This window comes from Octopus bimaculoides, chromosome 10 (genome assembly GCF_001194135.2).
Source record: "Octopus bimaculoides isolate UCB-OBI-ISO-001 chromosome 10, ASM119413v2, whole genome shotgun sequence".
NCBI classification, from domain to species: Eukaryota; Metazoa; Mollusca; class Cephalopoda; order Octopoda; family Octopodidae; genus Octopus; species Octopus bimaculoides.
Window position 1 is genome coordinate 58445657 of NC_068990.1, and position 7102 is coordinate 58452758.

The window sequence follows — 7102 nt, forward strand, 5'->3', positions numbered from 1 at the left end:
TGTATTTCATAGAGCCAACCATGTCATCTGTGTGACATTACATCTTGCTGAGATCTATGTTAATGGTATGTGTGTTTGTGAAGTGCTCACTCACTTGCACGTTAATTTTACTAGTTGGCTGTTCTGATGATCGGATCAACTGGAGCATTCGTCGTCATAGCTGATAGAGTACCAGCTTTTTAAAATATATTACGTTGAATTATCTGAAGTTCAACTCTTTCAGTCTGACATTATGACCGTTTTTCATAAAGTTATGACTCAACAAGCTATGACGTAAACAATAAGGTATGTTACAATTGTTATTTCGTTTTCTTTAAAAATTTTCTTGCTATGCTATTTCCTTTAGAGTCGTTCTAATCAACATCACAACATACTGGAAGGAAAGAATGGTATTTCATTCATCGTTTCCTACCGGAGCACTTCAGGAATCTAAATTTGTTTGAGAAGAAGATAAAGCAAAATTGATTATTATCTGAATTGTTTAGTCTTTGCTTGTGGTTAAACAAATATAGAACTGCGAAGAGGAACCGTCTGAAATTCCGACACTGATAAGTGTAAGATAGAAACCAAAAAGTTAATGTTTTTCAAACTGTCTAACTGTTTATCAGTCTAATAATCTTGCTTTCAACAATCAATAAGTGTACGCAATAATTAACATAAAATGCAAGCTTCGGTGCCAATCAACAAAGCGATAAAATTCTTTGATCTCAATGAAAGATTTCCCTTCCACTATAGATAATCAGTTTGATAATTTCCAAACTGTGATTATCAAAGTCAAACGTAATTTGTTTTTTTTTTTTTGTTTTTTTTTTCCCTCAAACTAAATCGAATCTACATTTTGATATATATATATATATATATATATATATATATATATATATATATATATATATATATACTAATTTTACTATCAAATATGCAGTACCATAAAACCATTTCGCATAATATAAGGAATGTTTCAGAAAATAAGTTAACATTTTACTTTCCCCTAACGAAATAATTATTGGTTGAATAGGCGTTGCTATCCACTAGAAACAGTTGCTAGCCATCATTGAAATCTTGTAACATTATAAACACGAAAGTAGTGTCGTGCTGTAAAATATTTGAATCAATCTAAAACGAATTATATATCTCGTCTATAACATATCTGATGGCATCATTTTATAATATAACAGAAACCAGCCAAAACTAACAACGATACCCTTTTAAAAGTGTCTAATTTCAGTACCTCAATATGTGTATACAGGAGAAAGCAATGTTTTGCTTTCAATCAGTTTGTCTGATATTTTCTTATCAAAAGTAAACATTACGAAAATATATAGCCTTTTGAATCTAGAACCCATTATTGTATGTTATAGCTTTGTCTTCTAATATATTTGGCATTCAAATAAAATATCTATCCATCTATCTGTTTGTCAAAACAGTTCACTAAGCACTTACACTTGTTTTAATACCCTATCCGGAAACGGATGAATGTCGAATTGAAACGATATAAATTTCAATCGTTAGATTTTAACTTACCGGTTAATTCGAACTGGTCAGTTGGTGGGATTTAAATGCTGTATGCATACTGAAAAATCTTAGACTTTGATGGGTAGTTTTAATACAAAATATCCATATCTTGTTTAAGGCAATGTTTCCCAACATCTTTATTTTACTCCAAAAAAGATATTTGTTTTAGAACATCTGCTATGCCCTGAAAGCATTCTCTCTCTCTATCTCCCTCTCTCTATCTCTATCTCTCTCTCTCTCTCTCTCTCTCTCTCTCTCTCCATACTCTTCAGTTTTTGAAACACGGACTTAAGATTTTCTTGTCAATAGTTTTATTTATATTGAAAACCTCCCGAGACTACTAACTACTACCTACAACATTCTCGAATTTCATAACAACCTAGACTGTTACGACATTCAAGCTGGAAGTCAAGGCTTTATAGATTACAAATATATTTTGAGATATCTGTTCCTTAACAGATATTCAAATTGAACATCATGCGTATCGATCTCATCTGTCTGGGAAGACCTGAAAACGTTGTTGACGCTTTTCCTACCAATGACTAATTATTAAATAATTTTTGGACAAATGATTTTCAAACCCTGAAGTTCTGAAAGTCATGAAAAAGATGTTAACGTCAAGCACACCTAAACACATTAAGTTATCTTTGATGAATACTATTAAGTGAGCTTGGAATAAGGCAAACATTGACCAGGGAAATTCTTTTATTCTTTTACTTTTTCAATCATTAAACTGCGGCCATGCTGGGGCACCGCCTTGAATTTTAGGTCGAATAAATTGACCCCAGTACTTAGCTTTTAAACCAGGTATGAATTCTATCGGTCTCTTTGCCGAACCGCTAATTATGGAGATGTGACAAACCAACACCAGTTGTCTCTAAATATATTTAAAATGTGTAAAGAATTCAGCATTCTCTTCAAATATAATCGTTGTAATATTTATTTTTTCTCCTACAATGATAGTTGACTCTATTTCGCATCAGCTATTTTTTTTTATTTCTGACACAGAAACTTAAGAATCAGTGACCGAGTCTAAGTAGCGGGAAGTAGATTTACGGTTCCTGTGTGTTCGCGTTGCACCGAAGAAAACTTAACTTTTCGCCTTTTCTCTTCTCTCAATGTTTTTCTCTGGAAGAAAACGTAAGAGTTCAAAACTAGTATGGGTTAGTCTACTTAGAAAGACCAAATTAGCTAGTATGTCGAACCAGAGCCCCTACGATTCTGTCAAGTGTTAAAAGTCTCCCAATAACGGTTTTTCTTTATTACCTTATAAAGGGATACATAGAGGGGACAAACAGGGACAAACAAAGAACATATAAGGTCAGACGTACTCGTTACATAAATAAAAACCGAATGAATTTACATAATTAAGTCTCCCAATAACGGAGATAAGCATAAGCCTTATGATTTCGTGTGATTTGTAAAAAATTAACTTATAGAGAACCAAATTAGTAGTAGTAGCGGAAAGTAGAAATGAAGTGGCAAAACCGGCAAAGTACAGTGGTATTTTAGCGGTTCTGCCAGTAGAAAACCGCACACCTCCACTTTGACTTTCATAATGGGAACATAGAGAAAGAAACATTTACATTAGTCTACTATTTTTTTTTTCATTGAAAATTACTTTCAATTAGCCCCACCCCACAAAACGTTATTAACTAATATGAGGTAGATTTGATTCAAATAACTTATTAATTGTATTGACCACACAAAGAAGAAAATTAACTTCGATTATAAGAGAATTTGTCTTCCGAAACTTGTTAGATGAAGGTAATTACTGCAAATTATTTAATACTCTATATTTTTCTAATACTAAGTTTTCTTCCATGTTATATCATTTTCTCTCAATGTAGTTTCATATAAATAAAGATATATCTTCATCGCAGGAAGTGATTCTGAAATTCGTCGTTTAGTGTAACGAGAGTGAGTGATATGCTCCGCTAAACAATTTTTTCGACTATAAGCAACAATACCTGAAATTTGATGGGAGAGTGCATGTAGATAAAACTAAAAATACACCTGATACGCACCATAGTAATAATATTCTTTTATTCCATTAGTCACTGGACTGACTAGCCACACTGGAGCAATGCGTTATATATAACAATAATAATAATGCGTTATATGTAACAATAATAATAATAATCCTCTCTACTAAATGCTTTATATATAATAATAGTAACAATGCGTTATATGTAACAATAATAATAATCCTCTCTACTAAAGGAACAAGGCCTGAAATTTGGGGGGAGGTGACTAGTCGATTACATCAATCCCATTGTTTCACTGGTATTTAATTTATTGACCTGGAAAGGATAAAAGCTAAAGTCGACGTTCGTGGAATTTGAACTCTGAAGGTTTCCCCTAAATTACACTTAAATTTATTGCATGTAAAATTTCCAGACCATTCGGTACTTGAGCTACATAACATGTAATCTGAGACAAAGTAAAATTGATGTTTTCTACACAGAAACATAACGGTAGGAATACAACGAATTTGAACTCACAGGTTAGCAGTCCGGTATTTTTATTTAGTCAGCCATTTCGCCTCAGCATATGTATTGTCGTTGACACCAGAGGTCAATTAATCTAAAAGCTTAGAGAAGTTTTTAAAAATCTGATTCAGCAGTTAAATACGAAAACTGGAAAATGTTCCACAAATATGTCATTTTTCTATTTTTAATTATTCGATATTCTCTGAGATCTTTGCCAACAAAGCAAATTTGTCTATCGGAGCATTTCGGTTCTTTATCACAGTCATATATGCCACGAAAGAATTCGCCTATTTGAATTAGGATTAATATAGTGTCGTTATGAAATAGTTTAAAGCTATGAGATTATTGTCTCTCATGGTTACTTAAGGAATTCCTTTTGCATGAACATTTTATGTGATACTTCGAATGACGTATTGCCCAAGGTGACGATAGATAACTGTTTGTAACTAGAAGAAAATGATAAGAGAATATCTAAAGCTAGTGTCACTGTCATCCGAATTAATTCTTTCGTTTCTGGTTGAAGAGAAGAAAAGTTGAAATATTCTAATCTTAATTTCTGCAATTCAGAAAGAATGCGTAAGTTAAACAGAAATATTTTATTTATTTCTTGGATTTTTCGAATAACGATCCATTATAAACATCTTGTTCTTCTTTCATGATGTTCTAATTTGTGTTTGTATTATTAGGGTGAGAACAAAGACAGTTATATCTCTCTTATTTCTACGCTCTCTGAAATGAGGATCTACTAATCTACTGTTTGATTCCATTACTTCTCTGCTTCTCTGACTACATACTTTGCCATTTTGAAGATACAAATCTTGGCCAACGTTAATTTGAGACTGGATTATCTAAGGAGAATTTGTATAACCTCTCTTTATTCATATTTAGTTGATAAAGCACCTGAGAGAATGGAGTTATAGTGGATTTTGTAATGAGAAGGCTATCTGTTAGAAGGATTAAACATATGAAGCGTCTTAGTGAAGAAGGGAAAATTAGCGTACATGGACATTTCTAGGTTTGGAGTCAGGAGTGGTTAATAATGACTTCATCAAATATTTGAAAATAAGATCTAAGATACTAGACGGAGAGCTGCTACTAGATGGAAACATCATAAACATGAGAGAAGCGACTTAAATCAAGATTCCTGTCGAGACAACGTCTCAGTATTTTGATTCATAAGTCTCCGTAATAATTATGGATTACCGAAATGCTATTGTTAGTGAATTAATTTTTACTCGTTTTGTTTCTCCTGATAAACGTATGGTATAATTCTTTTTATCTTTTACCGCTTTCAGTCATTGGACTGCGACCATGCTGGAGCACCCTTTTAGAATTTTAGCCGAATGAATCGACCCTAGTACATCTTTCAAGCTTGGTAGTTATTCTGTCGGGCTCTTTTGCTGAAGTGCTATTTTACGGGGACGTAAACCTACCCACACCGATTGTCAAGCAGTAGTAAGGAACAAACAAAGACGTAAATGTACACACACACACACACCGAAACGCCGGTGTTAAAACGTGGGTAGCTGATGAAGTAGAATGTTCTCTATGTGGCTCGTGTGTTTTCTCGTTTACGTTTGTTTGCAATGTCCTGTACCCAGATATGCACCTATACATACAGGTGGATGTCGGTATGCACATACCTGTACGTATATATGCATATACTCATTTGTTTATATATATATATATATATATATAATCTTAAATGGTATTTTGTATTTGTAAGATCAGTACTTTAAAGTTTGTGGAGACGCGTGGCTTAGTGGTTAAGGTGTTGGATTCATGATCATAAGACTGTGGTTTTATTCCTGGACCAGGCGACGCGTTGTGTTTTTGAGCAAAACACTCTCATTTCACATTGCTCCAGTCCACTCAGCTGACAAAAATGAGTAATCCTGCGATAGACCAGCTTCCCATCCAGGTGGGGAATATATACGCTTTGAAACCAGGAAACTAGCCCTTATACGTCGGCATGATACGAGAAGGTAACTTTACCTTTACTTTAAAGTTTTTGTATCTATCAAGTTGCGTCGCCGAACTACACCACCATCGCTTTGGTATTATAAAAATCGCTCCCCTGGCAGAATCGTTAGCACGCCGGGCGAAATGCTTAGCGGTATTTCGTTCATCTCCATGTTCTGAGTTCAAATTCCCCCGAGGTCGACTTTTCCTTTCATCCTTTCGGGGTCGATAAAATAAGTACCTGTTCAGTAATGGAGTCGATGTAATCGACTAGCACCCTCTCCAAAATTTCAGGCCTTGTGCCTATAGTAGAAAGGATTATAAATATTGCTCCCGCGACATGAGCCAATGAAGGAGCCTCTATACATGTGGTGTCCAATGGTTTTCGCTTATGAACCCCCTTCACTCTTATTTTACTCGGCTGAACCCCCATAGCCATTCTATGTTTAAAAAATCCTAATATATTTTTATAATGAAATATTATTAGGAATTGTATTTTAAAATTGTTAAAATATTTTCGGTATTACAATGAGAATATAATCAATTTATTGCATATAAATTGTAGCAACAAAATCTTATGTGCCACCCGCCCCAAGGGTCATATGGACCCCTGCTGAGAACCGCTGCTCTATATAGTCACCAAAGCTGTTAGAAATAGCAGCCAAATCGTCATCAAATGTCAAGTTTATTAGATATTTGGTTTGACATATCTTTCTCAAAGCTATGAACGCCACCGAGTTCTATTCTACAATCTCATATCATATAAATTGCTATTACAATTGCGCAAACCGGTTTTGAATATATATTTTCGCTTATTCGAGCTATCATTGATGACCATTCTGTATAACACCAGCTTTATGGATGTAGGTCTCAGCTAACTTTGGCGGATCTAGAACCCGTACAACTCGGTGCAGGAAATCAGTGAAGAACAAAAACAAAACTGACATACGAAACAGCTAACATTAATTAACCTGACTTTGCTCTGAGACGCAAAATATCAGTGAATAGATAGCAACAGAATACACTTCAGTTGGTACTCCGATGTTCTGTTCACCATGTTTTATATTTACATCTATTCACATTATACATATTCACTTTTCCAATAACGTTTACTCGTACAACGAGCTAAAATATAT

At 34.1% G+C, this 7102-nt stretch overlaps 1 long non-coding RNA gene across 1 annotated transcript in view; it reads left to right on the forward strand.

Annotated features, from left to right (window-relative positions):
- The first annotated feature begins 234 nt into the window (after positions 1–234).
- LOC106877674 (uncharacterized) overlaps positions 235–7102 on the forward strand; it is a 20571-nt gene continuing 13703 nt past the window's right edge. The window contains exon 1 of the long non-coding RNA XR_001410407.2: positions 235–285. This is a non-coding gene — a long non-coding RNA (uncharacterized LOC106877674). The remainder of the gene's footprint in view (positions 286–7102) is intronic.